Below are 16,431 nucleotides of genomic sequence, written 5' to 3'. Positions count from 1 at the left end.
TTTAATTGTATTTTAAAATAATAATCTTACCTTAATTAAAAGATTAATTATAAACGTCTTTTTAAGTTTATATCTACCTTTAGCTTTATTATACCTTTCTATAATTTATATTAAAAAAACAATCAAGAGTGTATTATTATTAAAGGGAAAGATAAGTGTAATAAATATACTTTACGTGGTTATACTAGCTATAATTTAAGCGAAACGTCTTTAAATACTTATAATTATATTCTTCGCGAAAAGAATCGTTTTAATAGAGAACGTGCTTTAATTAAGGAGAATTTAAAGCGAGTAATAGCTTATTTATAAAGGATTTATTATTAAGAGAAATTTTTACGATAAAAGGCTATAAAGATAATTACTTATAGTATAAAGAGTTTAAATAAGTTAAAGGCTTAAAAGCGTTTAAAGTTAAAGTTTAATATACTTAATTTAACACTTAAGTTTTTAGTAAACTTAGGTTTTCTTATTCTTAATAAGTTTTTATTCTTTAATAGAACTATTTAAGTAACGTTAAGTAGTTTATAAGATTCTTAGCTAGTTTTTAGGTGTTTTTAGAGTTTAAATATCCCTTTTATTTAATAAGATAATAATAATTCTTTATATCTTCTTATACTTTAAGTATTCGTTTAACTTTATATTCGTTAATATCTTCTATTATAATATTAGTAGTAATTATAAATTTATTTAATGCTTTCTTTAATAATAATATATAAAATATAAGATAAATTCTTATTTTATTTAATAATAATAGTTTATAGTTAGTATTTAAAATTTTTTATTTAATAAGAAATAATTTAATCTTCTTTTAATTAAGTTTATTACTAGATTACTTAGTTTTAATATTTTTACGAATAAGGTATACTTTATATCTCTTCTTTAAGATTAGCGTTAATAATCTCTTTTTATTCGCGTAATATTTTTTTAATTCTATAAAAATATTTATTTCTATTATAAGTGTTTTTATATTTCTATTATAATTATTATATACGTTATAGCTACTAACGCGTTTATATTTTATATTATATATATTTTAATAATAGGGTTAAATCTATAATTTACCCTAAATAATAATATCTTTATATTATTAATCTTAGAGCTATTATAAGCCTATTATACTAGTAATAGCTATTTTACTTAATTATTCTATTAGTAATTAATATAGCTTCGTAAATATTATTTAAGTATTTAGTTTAAGATTTTTATTTACTTATTTAATTATAAGTGAAATACCGTTAATAAGCTTTATTTAATCTTTATAGTTTTTATAAGGTATTTTTAAAAGTTTAAGGTACATAATTTATCGCGATTTAATATAAGCTTTATTAATAATTTATGTTATATAATAACTATTTTAAAGAATATATATACTAAGTTCTTAGTATTACTTAATTTCTTATATAAAATATAGTAGGCGTATTTTATAAGTTTATTTATAATAACTAAAATATTATTATAAGCTACTTTTATTATAGGTTCTTTTAACTTTAATAATTTAATAATAAAGTCTATTATAATAGTTTATTATACTCTTTTAAATAGTAATATTAGTTATAATTCTTTATATAATACGTATTACGCTAATTTTACTTTATTACACGTGTTATATTTCTTAATAACTTCTTATATTATTTTTTTACTTTTTAAAAAGTTATATAATCTTCTTAATCTACTAATTATTTTCTTTACACTTTAATATTCGTGTAATAAGTGTTCGTATATTTCTTTAATAAGCTATTCTTAAAGTATACTAGAAATATACTATTATTTATTATATAAGAAGGTTTTACCTTTCTTAAATAAATGCGTTTTCGTTTTTTAATTATTTAAGTAATTATTATTCTTAATATATAATTGTAACGGTGGCTTAGGTTCTAAGGCACAGTAGGTCTGTTTCTTAGGAAGTAAGTCAGGTTGAATGCTACAGAGTAGCTTTTTGAGCAGTATCCCAATAAGGCCGTTAAGAGTATAACTCTCAATAGTAAGACTATTGCTTAGGTTGATCAATAGAGATCTAGACTATCTGACTATGGGAATACCTCCTCCTTAAGTACTCGTCTATCTCTCTATTGTAGTCCTGGATCGATTTGCTCGACCATCGATCTCTTCGAACCTTGATCGACTGGCTCGAGGTTCGGTCGGTTCGATCCTCCCTGGTCGATGTGTTCGAACATCGACCTCTTCGATCGCCTCTTGGGTCACGTGGCTGGTCACGTGCCCCTGCCTTCTTCTTGTGCCCACGGGTCGTGCCTGTCCTAGCCGGTGCGGTCCCGTCCCGTGTCTTGTGCAGTGTCGTTCGTAACAATAATATAATTTATTATATTTATATTTTATTTAACTTAACTTACTAGATTATATTAACTTTCTAAATACCTAGTATAAGGTTCTTATTCTTAATAGTATATAATAAGGGTATATTACTTACTTACTTATTTAATTTTAAATTCTCTTTTTAGCTAAGCGTGTTAGCTCTTTTATTTTTAAATTCTTTATAATATATAATCTTAAAGTTATAATTTATAAGGGTTTTATACTATTTAATCTATTATTTATTTAAATTCTTTATAGTTAAGAATAATATAAGATTCTTATAATTAATATAAACCTTAATTTAATACTTTACTTTTATAAGATAGTATCTTTATTCTTTAAAGCACTTAATAATAGCTATAGGTTCTTTATTATAAATTCTATAATTAAGTTTAAGTTTATAGAGTTTCTTTAAGAAGAATATAATTAAGTGTAATCTTTCTTAATTATCTTATTATTTAAGCTATTTACTTAATATAAAGTTTAAGGCGTTTATTTTAAGCTTATAAGGTTTATTTTAATTAAGTGCTTTTAATATAGGTTTTAACGTAATTAAATCTTTTATCTTTTAAAATACTATAGCTTTTAATTTATTCTATTAAAAGCTAACTTTTTTCTTTATTAGGTTTATAAGAGATTATAAGATATCTTTATATTCGCTTAAAAACTTATAGTAAAAGTTTATAAATACTATAAATTCTTTAACTTCCTTTAAATTCTTTAATATAAGCTATTTCTTAATAGTTTTAATTTTATTTAAGCTTATTTATATTTCTTTATATATAAGTATATACCCTAAAAAGTATATAGTATTCTAATAGAACTAATATTTTAAGGCTTTAATTAAGAGTTTATTATTTTATAAAGTTTATAGCACCTTATATATATGTTATTTGTATTTCTTAAGGGTATTTAAATAAATAAGAATATTATTAAGGTATATAATTATAAATACTTTTAATTATTTTTATAAGATTATATTAATTATTCTTTAAAAGGTTACTAGTATATTAATAAGCTTAAAAGGTATTATTAAATATTTATAGTATTCTTTACTAGTTTAAAATGCTATTATTTACTTATAACTTTCTTTCATTTATATAAGGTTATAGGCTCCTTTTAAGTTAAGTGTAGTAAACTATTTAGCTTTTTTAACTTTATCTTTAATTTCCATTATAAGTAATAATAGGTATTAATTCTTAATTATAATCTTATTTAAGTATTAGTAATTAATATATAGTTATAGTTTCTCGTTTTTCTTTAATACCTATAAGATTAGGTATTCTATTAAAGACTCTAATAGTTATATATATCCCTTTTATAATATATTCTTTAAATACTCCTTAAGCGTCTTATTTTACTTAAAGTTCTAAGAATAAATTTTATTAAACGTTAATTTAATATTAAGCTAAAGTTTAATCTTATAGTTTTAGCGTAAATACTTTAATAGTTTTATTTTTAGCTCTTCGTTAAATAGCTTACTATATTATAAGTATTTCTTAGAAATCTCTATTATCTTAGCTTTTAGCTCTTTAATAATTACATATATTTTTAAAGGCCTATTATAGTTTAAATAAGGTGCTTTTTATAAGCTACTCTTAGCTTTATAATTATATTCTAGTAAATTCTATTAAAGTTAACTAATTCTTTAATTAACTTATAGATTACTCGCTTATAATTAGGGTATTCCTAATATAATATTATATTTTAAAATTACTATAATATTTAATATAACTTAGTATTTTATGCCTTATATATTAATAAGAAGCTACGTAACTTTTATATTAATTACCCCTTAGCTATACTTTACTATAGTTTCTTTTATAATTATAAGTTAATAGGGCTTATCTTTAAGTATTTAAGATAATTATAATCTATTAACGAGATTTAATAAGATAAAATTTCCTTATACTCTACTATTAATTATTACTTAAATCTTTTATCCTATTATAATTATATTAATTATAAGGTATACTATACTATTAATATTTATAGTATATAAAGACCTATTAAATCTCTATTAAGAAATTAGTTTTAATTATAATAATAGCTATTATTTCTTAATTTATTATTTCTCTTCTCTTATTATTTAGCGCGTATCTTTAAGCGCTATTATTAGCGATTATTCTTTAACGTATTATTAGAGCTTTCTTAGTAATTACTTAATCTACTATTTATGTTAATTAAACTTAAGTTAAGTGAGTTACTTATAGTTATATAGTTCTCTGTCTTCTTATATTATAAGGTTATAGCTTAAATAGTATATATATTATTCTTAATATAATATAACTTTCTATTTAATATCTTTAAATTAGTTTATTATAATTTTAATTATATTATAAGAGTTATTCTCCTTCTCTTTTATTCTTATAAAAACTATCTATTACCTTACTTATTATTAAGGTACGTATAGTAATTATTATTATAATAAAAGGTTTAATTAAGGAGTTTATATTTAATTTTAAGTTTATTTTTCTTAATTAAATAATTCTCTTCTTCTTAGATTTATTCTAATAAAGTGTAATGATAGCTTAGGTTCTAAGGCATAGTAGGTCTATTTCTTAGAAAGTAAGTTAGGTTAAATGCTACGAAGTAGCTTTTAAGTAGTATTAAAATAAGGCTATTAAGAGTATAACTCTTAATAGTAAGACTATTACTTAGATTAATTAATAGAGAACTAGACTATTTAATTATAAAAATACTTTCTCCTTAAGTATTCGTTTATCTCTTTATTATAATCCTAGATTAATTAGCTTAACTATTAATCCCTTTAAACCTTAATTAATTAGCTTAAAGTTTAATTAATTTAATTCTTCTTAGTTAATATATTTAAATATTAACCTCTTTAATCGCCTCTTAGGTTACGTAGCTAGTTATATGCCCCTACCTTCTTCTTATACCTATAAGTTATACTTATTCTAGCTAATGCGGTCCCGTCCCGTGTCTTATATAGTATTATTTATAATATTATACCCCTTTTTTATTAGTCTTATTCTTAAGGCTATTAAAATAGGCCGGCTTAAGTATTATACGTTTTCTTTCTCCTATTATTATATACTATTATATCAACTAATCGTGTCTTAAAATAATGGTTTAAAGCTTCGTTTACTTCTTCTCTTTACTAGAATAACCTTTTTTCTGTGATAATTAATAATTTATCTTTATTCTTTATAAAAGCTTACGCTTATTACGCTTATTTAGGACTTCCCTAATATAAAGCCTTTATTTCTAATTTAAGTTATTATATAAAGTGTATAATAAATAAGTAAGGGAATTATAATATTACGGGGGTAACCCCTTAATAGCTTCGTAGTATTACGAATTAATATTATAAGCTTAAAAGGGAGCTTAAAGAAGCTAAGAAGCGTATCTTAGCCGAGAATTAAAAGGTCTTACGTTTATAAAAATAAAAGAAATTATAGTTTAAGAAAATAATACGTGTAATTACGCGTAATATTAATAACGTTAAAGAGTTAAAACGTGTAAAATATAAGAAAGCGAAATAACTTTAAAAGATTATAGGGGTTCTTCTTACTTCTTCTAAGAATCTAGATTTTATTTTAGTTTATTTCTTAAATATTAAATTTAATATTAAGTTATTAGACGGTACTTAGGAGATTAATTAGGATATGTTTCTTAGAAATAAAACTATTTAAGTAACGTTAAGTAGTTCGTAAGATTTTTAGCTAGTTCCCAGGTATTTTTAAAGTTTAAATATCTCTTTTATTTAACGAGATAATAATAATTCTTTATATCTTCTTATACTTTAAGTATTCGTTTAACTTTATATTTATTAGTATCTTTTATTATAATATTTATAGTAATTATAAATTTATCTAGTACTTTCTCTAATAGTAATATATAAAATATAAAATAGATTCTTATTTTATTTAATAATAATAGTTTATAGTTAGTATTTAAGATTTTCCGTTTAATAAGAAATAGTTCAATTTTCTTTTAATTGAGTTTATTACTAGGTCGTTTTATTTTAATATTTTTACGAATAAGGTATACTTTATATCTCTCCTTTAGAATTAACGCTAGTAATCTCTTTTTATTCGCGTAGTATTTTATTTAATTCTATAAAAATATTTATTTCTATTATAAGTATTTTTATATTTCTATTATAATTACTATATACGTTATAGCTATTAGCGCGTTTATATTTTATATTACATGTGTTTTAATAATAGGGTTAAATCTGTAATTTACCTTAAATAATAATATCTTTATATTATTAATCTTAGAGCTATTATAAGCCTATTATACTAGTAGTAGCTATTCTACCTAATTATTTTATTAGTAATTAATATAGCTTCGTAAATATTATTCGAGTATTTAGTTTAAGATTTCTATTTATTTATTTAATTATAAGTGAAATACCATTAATAAGCTTTATTTAATCTTTATAGTTTTTATAAGGCATTTCTAAAAGTTTAAGGTGAATAATTTATTATAATCTAATATAAGCTTTATTAATAATCTATATTATATAATAATTATTTTAAAGAATATATACACTAAGTTCTTAGTATTATTAAATTCCTTATATAAAATATAGTAGGCGTATTTTATAAGTTTATTTATAATAACTAGGATACTATTATAAGCTACTTCTATTATAGGTTCTTTTAACTTTAATAGTTTAATAATAAAGTCTATTATAATAGTTTACTATACTCTTTTAGGTGGTAATATTAGTTATAATTCTCTGTATAATACGTGTCGCGCTAATTTTACTTTATTACACGTATCGTATTTCTTAATAACTTCTTATACTATTTTTCTGCTTTCTAGAAAGTCGTATAATTTTCTTAGCCTACTAATTATTTTCCTTACACCCTAATATTCGTGTAATAGGTACTCATGTATTTTCTTAATAAGCTATTCTTAAAGTGTATTAGGAATATACTACTATTTATTATATAAGAAGGTCTTACCTTCCTTAAATAAATGCGTTTTCGTTTTCTAATTATTTAAATAGCTATTATTATTAATGTATAATATAATCTAATATATTTATATTTTATTTAGCTTAACTTACTAGGTTATATTAATTTCTTAGGTACCTAGTATAAGGTTCTTATCCTTAATAGCGCGTAGTAAGGGTATATTACTTACTTACTTATTTAATTTTAAGTTCTCTCTTTAGCTAAGCGCGTTTACTCTTTCGTTTTTAAATTCTTTACGGTATATAATCTTAAAGTTATAATTTATAAGGGTTTTATATTATTTAATCTATCGTTTATTTAAATCCTTTATAGTTAAGAATAATATAAGATTCTTATAGTTAGTATAAACCTTAATTTAATGCTTTGCTTTTATAAGATAGTATCTTTATTCTTTAAAGCACTTAATAATAGTTATAAGTTCTTTATTATAGATTCTATAATTAAGTTTAGGTTTATAGAGTTTCTTGAAGAAGAATATAATTAAGTGTAGTCTTCCTTAATTATCTTATTATTTAAGCTATTCGCCTAATATAAAGTCTAAGGCGTTTATTTTAAGCTTATAAGGTTTATCTTAATTAAGTGCTTTTAATATAAGTTTTAATGTAATTAAATCTTTTATTTTTTAAAATACTATAACTTTTAATTTATTCTATTAAAAGCTAACTTCTTTCTTTATTAGGTTTATAAGAGATCATAAAATATCTTTATATTCGCTTAAAAACTTACGGTAAAAGTTTATAAATACTATAAATCCTTTAACTTCTTTTAAATTCTTTAGTATAAGCTATTTCTTAATAGTTTTAATCTTATTTAAGCTTATTTATATTTCTTTATATATAAGCACGTACCCTAAAAAGTATATAATATTCTAGTAGAATTAATATTTTAAGGCTTTAACTAAGAGTTTATTATTCTATAGAGTTTATAGTACTTTATATACGTGTTATTTATATTTCTTAAGGGTATTTAAATAAATAAGAATATTATTAAGGTATATAACTATAAACACTTTTAGTTATTTCCGTAAAATTATATTAATTATTCTTTAAAAGGTTACTAGTACGTTAATAAGCCTAAAAGGTATTACTAGATATTTATAGTATTCTCTATTAGTTTAGAATGCTATTATTTACTTATAGCCTTCTTTTATTTATATAAGGTTATAAGCTTCTTTTAAGTTAAGTATAGTAAACCATTTAGCTTTTTTAACTTTATCTTTAATTTCTATTATAAGCGGTAACAGGTATTAATTCTTAATTATAATCTTATTTAAGTGTTAGTAATTAATGTATAGTTATAGTTTCCTATTCTTCTTTAATACCTATAAAATTAGGTATTTTATTAGAGACTTTAATAGTCTTATATATCCCTTTTATAACATGTCCTTTAAATACTTCTTAAGCGCCTTATCTTACTTAAGGTTCTAAGAATAAATCTTATTAAACGTTAGTTTAGTACTAAGCTAAAGTCTAATCTTATAGTCTTAATATAAATGCTTTAATAGTCCTATTTCTAGCTCTTTACTAAATAGCTTATTATACTTTAAGTATTCCTTAAAAATCTCTATTATCTTAGCTTTAGGCTCTCTAGTAATTACGTATATTCCTAAAGGCCTATTATAATTTAAATAAGATACTCTTTATAGGCTACTCTCTACTTTATAATTATATTCTAGTAAATCCTATTAAAGTTAGCCGGTTCTTTAATTAACTTATAAATTACTCGCTTATAACTAGGGTATCCCTAATATAATATTATGTTTTAAGATCACTATAATATCTAGTATAACTTAGTGTTTTATACCTTATATATTAACGAGAAGCTACGTAACTTTTATATTAACTACTTCTTAGCTATACTTTACTATAGTTTCTTCTATAATTATAAGTTAATAAGGCTTATCTTTAAGTGTTTAAGGTAATTATAATTTATTAACGAGATTTAATAAGATAAAATTTCCTTATACTCCGCTATTAATTATTACTTAAATCTTTTATTCTATTATAGTTATATTAATTATAAGGTGTGCTATACTACTAATATTTATAGTATATAAAGACCTATTAGATCTCTATTAAGAAATTAGTCTTAATTATAATAATAGCTATTATTTCCCGATTTATTATTTCTCTTCTCTTATTATTTAGCGTGTATCTCTAAGCACTATTATTAGCGATTATTCTTTAACGTATTATTAGAGCTTTCTTAATAATCGCTTAATCTATTATTTATATTAATTAAACTTAAGCTAAGCGAGTTACTTATAGTTATATAGTTCCCTTTCTCCTTATATTATAGGGTTATAGCTTAGGTAGTATATACGTTATTCTTAGTATAGTATAATTTTTCATTTAATATCTTAGAATTAGTTTATTGTAATTTTAGTTGTATTATAAGCAGACCTCTAAATGTATTGTATTTTTTGTAGTTTTTACTATACTGTATTATATTGTATTGTATTATAATATATTACAATACATTACAGGATACGAATACCTATAAATGTATTATAAGGCTATAAAATATCTAATATTATAAATAAATGCTTATATAAGCATATTATATATTAAAATAAAGCTAAAAATCACGTGATTTTAGATCTTTAAAAATTAACCTTAAAATGTGGATATTAAGCGAGATATTAAGCTTTAAAGTTATGTCTTAAAATAAAAAGTAAGTAAAGCGGGGCGAACTTTCAATTGCTTATAACTTTTTAAGATAATAACTTATAGTAATCAAAAGTGGGGCATTCTAAAGACCTAATTTAGCTCTTTTTAATGATATAAAATTTTTCCTTATAACCCTTATAATTAGCCTTATAATCTTTAGTTTAAGAAAACAGGGGTTTTTTTTACTTATAATACATTTATAGGTATTTTAGTTATGTAATGTAATGTATTTAAATACAATACACGAAAATACAATACAATACAAAATACAATACACAATACACTTGTATTTACTATATTTGTAAGAGCTCTAATTATAAGGGTTATTCTTCTTCCCTTTTATTCTTATAGAAACTATTCGCTACCTTAATTACTATTAAGGTGCATGTAGTAATTATTATTATAATAAAAGGTTTAATTAAGGAGTTTATATTCGATTTTAGGTTTATCTTTCTTAGTTAAATAATTCTCTTCTTCTTAAATCTATTCTAGTAAAGGTTTACTTTTTAGTAAGAGTATCTAGTATTCCTAAAAGTTATTAAGTATTAATTAGGTTTTAAATTCTTAATCTTTATTTAAACTAATATTATTTATTAACGTATAGTTTTCTTTATTACTTATTATACTAAGATTTCGCGTAGGTAAGTCTTCTTAATTTATAGTATAAAGCTTCTTACCTTTAGAAATTAGCTTCTATTGCTTTTTTAGGGCTTTACATTTATTTATAAAGTATCTAGTCTTACTATAATTATAATAAGTCTTTCTCTTTTCCTTATTTATAGCGTTAAGTTCTATAAGTCTAGCGTAGTACCTATATACTATTAATATTTAGCGTAGCTTACTATTATTAGGTTTATTAAACCTAGCATATAATTTAAATTTCCTATAACTTTTTTCGTAACGTTACTTATATAAACGATTATTTACCTTAATAACTATTTTAATAAAGTTATTAAATAACTTAAGATAATCTTTTTAATAAATATTATTCTTTACTTCTTCTTTAAGTTCTTAATAAAAGACTTTTATTTTAGGTTTAGTATTCTAGTTAAGTTTTACTATAATACGTTTAAATTCCCTAGCGTAATAAGCTATAGATTTAATTTACTTAAGTTAAGTAAGTTATCGTATAGCTTTCTTATACTTATTAGGATTTTTAAATGTAATAAGAAGTTATTTCTTAAAGGTTTTATAATTAAAGAAGATATAAATAACTTTTACTTTAGCTTTAGCGCTATACTTAAGATATACGTAAAGGGTTAGCTCTTATTATTCTATTACTTTTCTAGTTAAGAGGTTACTAATATAAAGAATCTATAACTTAAGTATCGTATAGATTTTTTCGTTAACTTATAAGTAAGCTTAAGCTTATATAAGAAAGTTCCTTACATTACCCTTATAACTATTATATAATTTAAGCTTAGGGAATTTTAATATATTATTATTATTAATAAAGGATATAAGTGTAAGATTTTAAACTATTATAAGTTCCTCTTCTTATACCTTAAGTTTTTCGTAAAGATTATTCTATTAATTAAGAAGCTATTAATTCTACTTTTTAAGCTTAATAATCTTATTATAAAGGTACTTTATTATCTCTTTAAGGTTAGTAGTCTTTCTACTTAAAGTAAATATCTTAAAAGTTATTACTACTTAAAGTTTTAAGGTAATTTATTAAATAGAATTAATTAAAATATAATAATAGCTTAAGTTTTAAGGTATAGTAGGTTTATTTCTTAGAAAGTAAGTTAGGTTAAATGCTATAAAGTAGCTTTTAAGTAGTATTAAAATAAGGCTATTAAGAGTATAACTCTTAATAGTAAGACTATTACTTAAATTAATTAATAGAGAACTAAACTATCTAATTATAGGAATACTTTCTTCTTAAGTATTCGTTTATCTCTTTATTATAGTTCTAAATTAATTAGCTTAACTATTAATCCCTTTAAACCTTAATTAATTAGCTTAAAGTTCGGTTAGTTTAATTCTCCCTAATTAATATATTCGAATATTAACCTCTTTAATCGCCTCTTAGGTCACGTGGCTAGTCACGTGCCCTTACCTTCTTCTTATACCTACGAGTCGTGCCTGTCCTAGCTGGTGCGGTCCCGTCTCGTGTCTTATACAGTGTCGTTTATAACATAAAGGTTCACTTTTTAGTAAGGGTATTTAATATTCCTAAAAGTTATTAAGTATTAATTAGGTTTTAAATTTCTAATCTTTATTTAAACTAATATTATTTATTAATGTAAGGCTTTCTTTATTACTTATTATACTAAGATTTTACGTAAGTAAGTCTTTTTAGTTTATAGTATAAAGCTTTTTACCTTTAGAAATTAGCTTTTATAGCTTTTTTAAGGCTTTATATTTATTTATAAAGTGTTTAATCTTACTATAATTATAATAAGTCTTTTCTCTTTTCTTATTTATAATATTAAGTTTTATAGGTTTAACGTAATACCTATATATTATTAATATTTAGTGTAGCTTACTACTATTAGGTTTATTAAACCTAGTATATAATTTAAATTTCCTATAACTTTTTTTATAATATTACTTATATAAATAATTATTTACCTTAATAATTATTTTAATAAAGTTATTAAATAACTTAAAATAATCTTTTTAATAAATGTTATTCTTTACTTCTTCTTTAAGTTCTTAATAAAAGACTTTTATTTTAGGTTTAGTATTTTAGTTAAGTTTTATTATAATACGTTTAAATTCCCTAGTATAATAAACTATAAATCTAGTTTACTTAAGTTAAGTAAGCTATTATATAGCTTTTTTATACTTATTAAAGTTTTTAAATATAATAAGAAGTTATTCTTTAAAGGTTTTATAATTAAAGAAGATATAAATAACTTTTACTTTAACTTTAGCATTATATTTAAGATATATATAAAGGGTTAATTTCTATTATTTTATTACTTTTTTAGTTAAGAGATTACTAATATAAAGAATCTATAACTTAAGTATTATATAAATTTTTTTATTAACTTATAGGTAAGCTTAAGCTTATATAAGAAAGTTCCTTATATTACCCTTATAACTATTATATAATTCAAGCTTAGGGAATTTTAATATATTATTATTATTAATAGAGAATATAAGTGTAAGATTTTAAATTACTATAAGTTTCTCTTCTTATACCTTAAGTTTTTTATAGAGATTATTCTATTAATTAAGAAGTTATTAATTTTACTTCTTAAGCTTAATAATCTTATTATAAAGGTACTTTATTATCTTCTTAAAGTTAATAGTCTTTTCACTTAAAGTAAATATCTTAAAAGTTATTATTACTTAAAGTTTTAAGGTAACTTATTAAATAGAATTAATTAAAATATAATAGTAGCTTAGGTTTTAAGGTATAATAGGTTTATTTCTTAAAAAGTAAGTTAAATTAAATGCTATAAAGTAGCTTTTAAGTAGTATTATAATAAGGCTATTAAGAGTATAACTCTTAATAATAAAACTATTACTTAAATTAATTAATAGAGATTTAAACTATTTAATTATAGAAATACCTTCTTTTTAAGTACTCGTTTATCTCTTAATTATAGTCTTAAATTAAATAAATCTTATTTAATCCCTTATATTAAATTAGGTTAATCCCCTTTAATTTATTAAGTTAAATTAAACTAATCCCATTTAATCCTCTCACGTAACCTGTGATCCCGTTAAGCCCTATTCTTATCTGTATGCTAGTAGCTTATAACACTAGCCAACTGCTTTAGGTACCCTTAGTTCGTAACACCTCGTTTCACTTACCACCTAAAGGTAGTGCTTATTACTAACGCGGCCTAATTACTAACGCAGCCTAGTTTCTAACCTAATAACTTAATTAACCTCTTCGCCTAAAATATACACTCTTTTCGTCATAAATTTTTAGGTATTTTAATATAAAAGTTTAACGCTATTAATATACTTTTTTTATAGCTTTAAAAAACGCTTTTTTAATTAAGTTATAATGTTTTTTATTAGTTACTTTAATAATTTAATAAGCTAAAATAGCGTTATTTTTAGTCTTTTAACGTATTATCTTACGCTTATCTTTTATAAAAAGTATACTACTTATTTATAATAATTAATTTTTTATAGCTTTACGTTATTATAATAATTATTAAGCTACTTTTATACGCTTAAGATCTCTTTTTATTTAAATAAGCTTAATAATAATAATAAAAGACCTATAAATAAATCTATTAATATTATATATAAATTTTAGGTTAAGAGAGATATCTTTATTTAATATATTTTATAACTTATTAATAACCTTATTTATTTACCTTAACGTTATAAGAGTCTTAAAATTAAAAGAGCTATAAATTAAAGCTAATAATAATAGTATATATTACTTAACTTATTATATAAGAGCTTTAATAATTAACTTTAGGTTATAAAATGAAATTTTAGTTTTTTAAAAGGCTAATATTATAATAAAGGTTTTAAAAGCTTATTTTTAAATATCTTAAATATAACTAAGAAATTTAATCTTTATAATACTTATAACCCTATTATAAACTATAATATTTAATACCTTTATATAATAATACTTTAATAGCTAAAATATTATAATATTAAAAGGTTAAAGAATATAAGTAAAATATAATAATATGGTAAAGGGAATTATTTAATATTTTTTATAGTATTTAATAAATTTAATTATATAATATAATTTATAATTATTTAGGATTAAAAGGTAATAATTACTAATAAGCTTTATAAATTATTAAAAGTATTATATTTAAGCGAATATAATCTTATTATTTATATAATTAAAAGGTAAGACTATAAGCTTTATATTTACCTTAAGCTTCTTTATTTAATATTATAATATTATATATTTTTACTCTTAAAAAATAATAAATATAAGAATAACTCTATTATTAATAAAAATAGCTTTTAAAGCTTTTAAAGCTATTAATATCTTTTTATTTTCTAGTATTAAAAATAAATGCTTTATTTTTTACTTTATAATAATAAGATAATCTTAGCTAATTTTAATATAAAAGCTAGTTTTATTTATATTTTAAATATCTTTAATAAAAATTTTTTATTCTTTTATAATAGCTTTTAAAGTGTTAAAGTAAATAAGGGTTCTTTTAATATCTTTTAAAGCTTTATACTTTAAATTAAACTTCTTTTATAATGTGTAGAGAAATTCGGCCGCATATTATAGCGAGGAATTTAACCGTATATCGCAGCTTAACTTAGCTAGCAACGTGGCCTCTAGTTACGTGCTACACAATTATATAACTAGCTTTTTAAAGCCTTCCTAGAAAAATAGAACCTTAACCTTCTTGTAATAGTGGCTTAGGTTCTAAGGCATAGTAGGTTTATTTCTTAGAAAGTAAGTTAGGTTAAATGCTATAAAGTAGCTTTTTAAGTAGTATTATAATAAGGCTATTAAGAGTATAACTCTTAATAGTAAAACTATTACTTAGATTAATTAATAGAGATTTAAACTATTTAATTATAGGAATACCTTCTTTTTAAGTACTCGTTTATCTCTTTATTATAGTCTTAAATTAATTAGCTTAACTATTAATCTCTTTAAACCTTAATTAATTAGCTTAAGGTTTAGTTAGTTTAATTCTCTTTAATTAATATATTTAAATATTAACCTCTTTAATCGCCTCTTAGGTTACGTAACTAATTACATGCTCTTACCTTCTTCTTATACCTACGAGTTATACCTATTCTAGCTCGTATAGTTCTATCCCGTGTCTTATATAGTATTATTTATAATATTATACCCCTTTTTTATTAGTCTTATTCTTAAGGCTATTAAAATAAGCTAGCTTAAGTATTATACGTTTTCTTTCTTCTATTATTATATACTATTATATTAATTAACCGTGTCTTAAAATAATAGTTTAAAGCTTTACTTACTTCTTCTCTTTACTAGAATAACCTTCTTTTTATAATAATTAATAATTTATCTTTATCTCTTATAAAGGCTTACGCTTATTACGCTTATATAGGATTTTCCTAATATAAAGCCTTTATTTTTAATTTAAGTTATTATATAAAGTGTATAATAAATAAGTAAGGGAATTATAATATTATAAAGGTAACCTCTTAATAGCTTTATAGTATTACGAATTAATATTATAAGCTTAAGAGAGAGCTTAAAGAAGCTAAAAAGCGTACTTTAACTAAGAATTAAAAGGTCTTACGTTTATAAAAATAAAAGAAATTATAGTTTAAGAAAATAATACGTGCGATTACACGTAATATTAATAACGTTAAAGAGTTAAAACGTATAGAATATAAGAAAGTAAAATAGCTTTAAAAGATTATAAGGGTTCTTTTTACTTCTTTTAAGAATTTAAATTCTATTTTAGTTCGTTTCTTAAATACTAAATTTAATATTAAGTTATTAAGTAATACTTAAAAGATTAATTAAAATGCGTTTCTTAAAAATAAAACTATTTAAGTAATATTAAGTAATTTATAAGATTTTTAGCTGGTTTTTAGGTGTTTTTAAAGTTTAA

Source organism: Metarhizium acridum (genome assembly GCF_019434415.1).
Source record: "Metarhizium acridum strain ARSEF 324 chromosome Unknown scaffold_13, whole genome shotgun sequence".
NCBI lineage: Eukaryota > Fungi > Ascomycota > Sordariomycetes > Hypocreales > Clavicipitaceae > Metarhizium > Metarhizium acridum.
The sequence above is the reverse complement of the archived record's forward strand: the minus strand, read 5'-3'. Positions refer to the sequence as shown.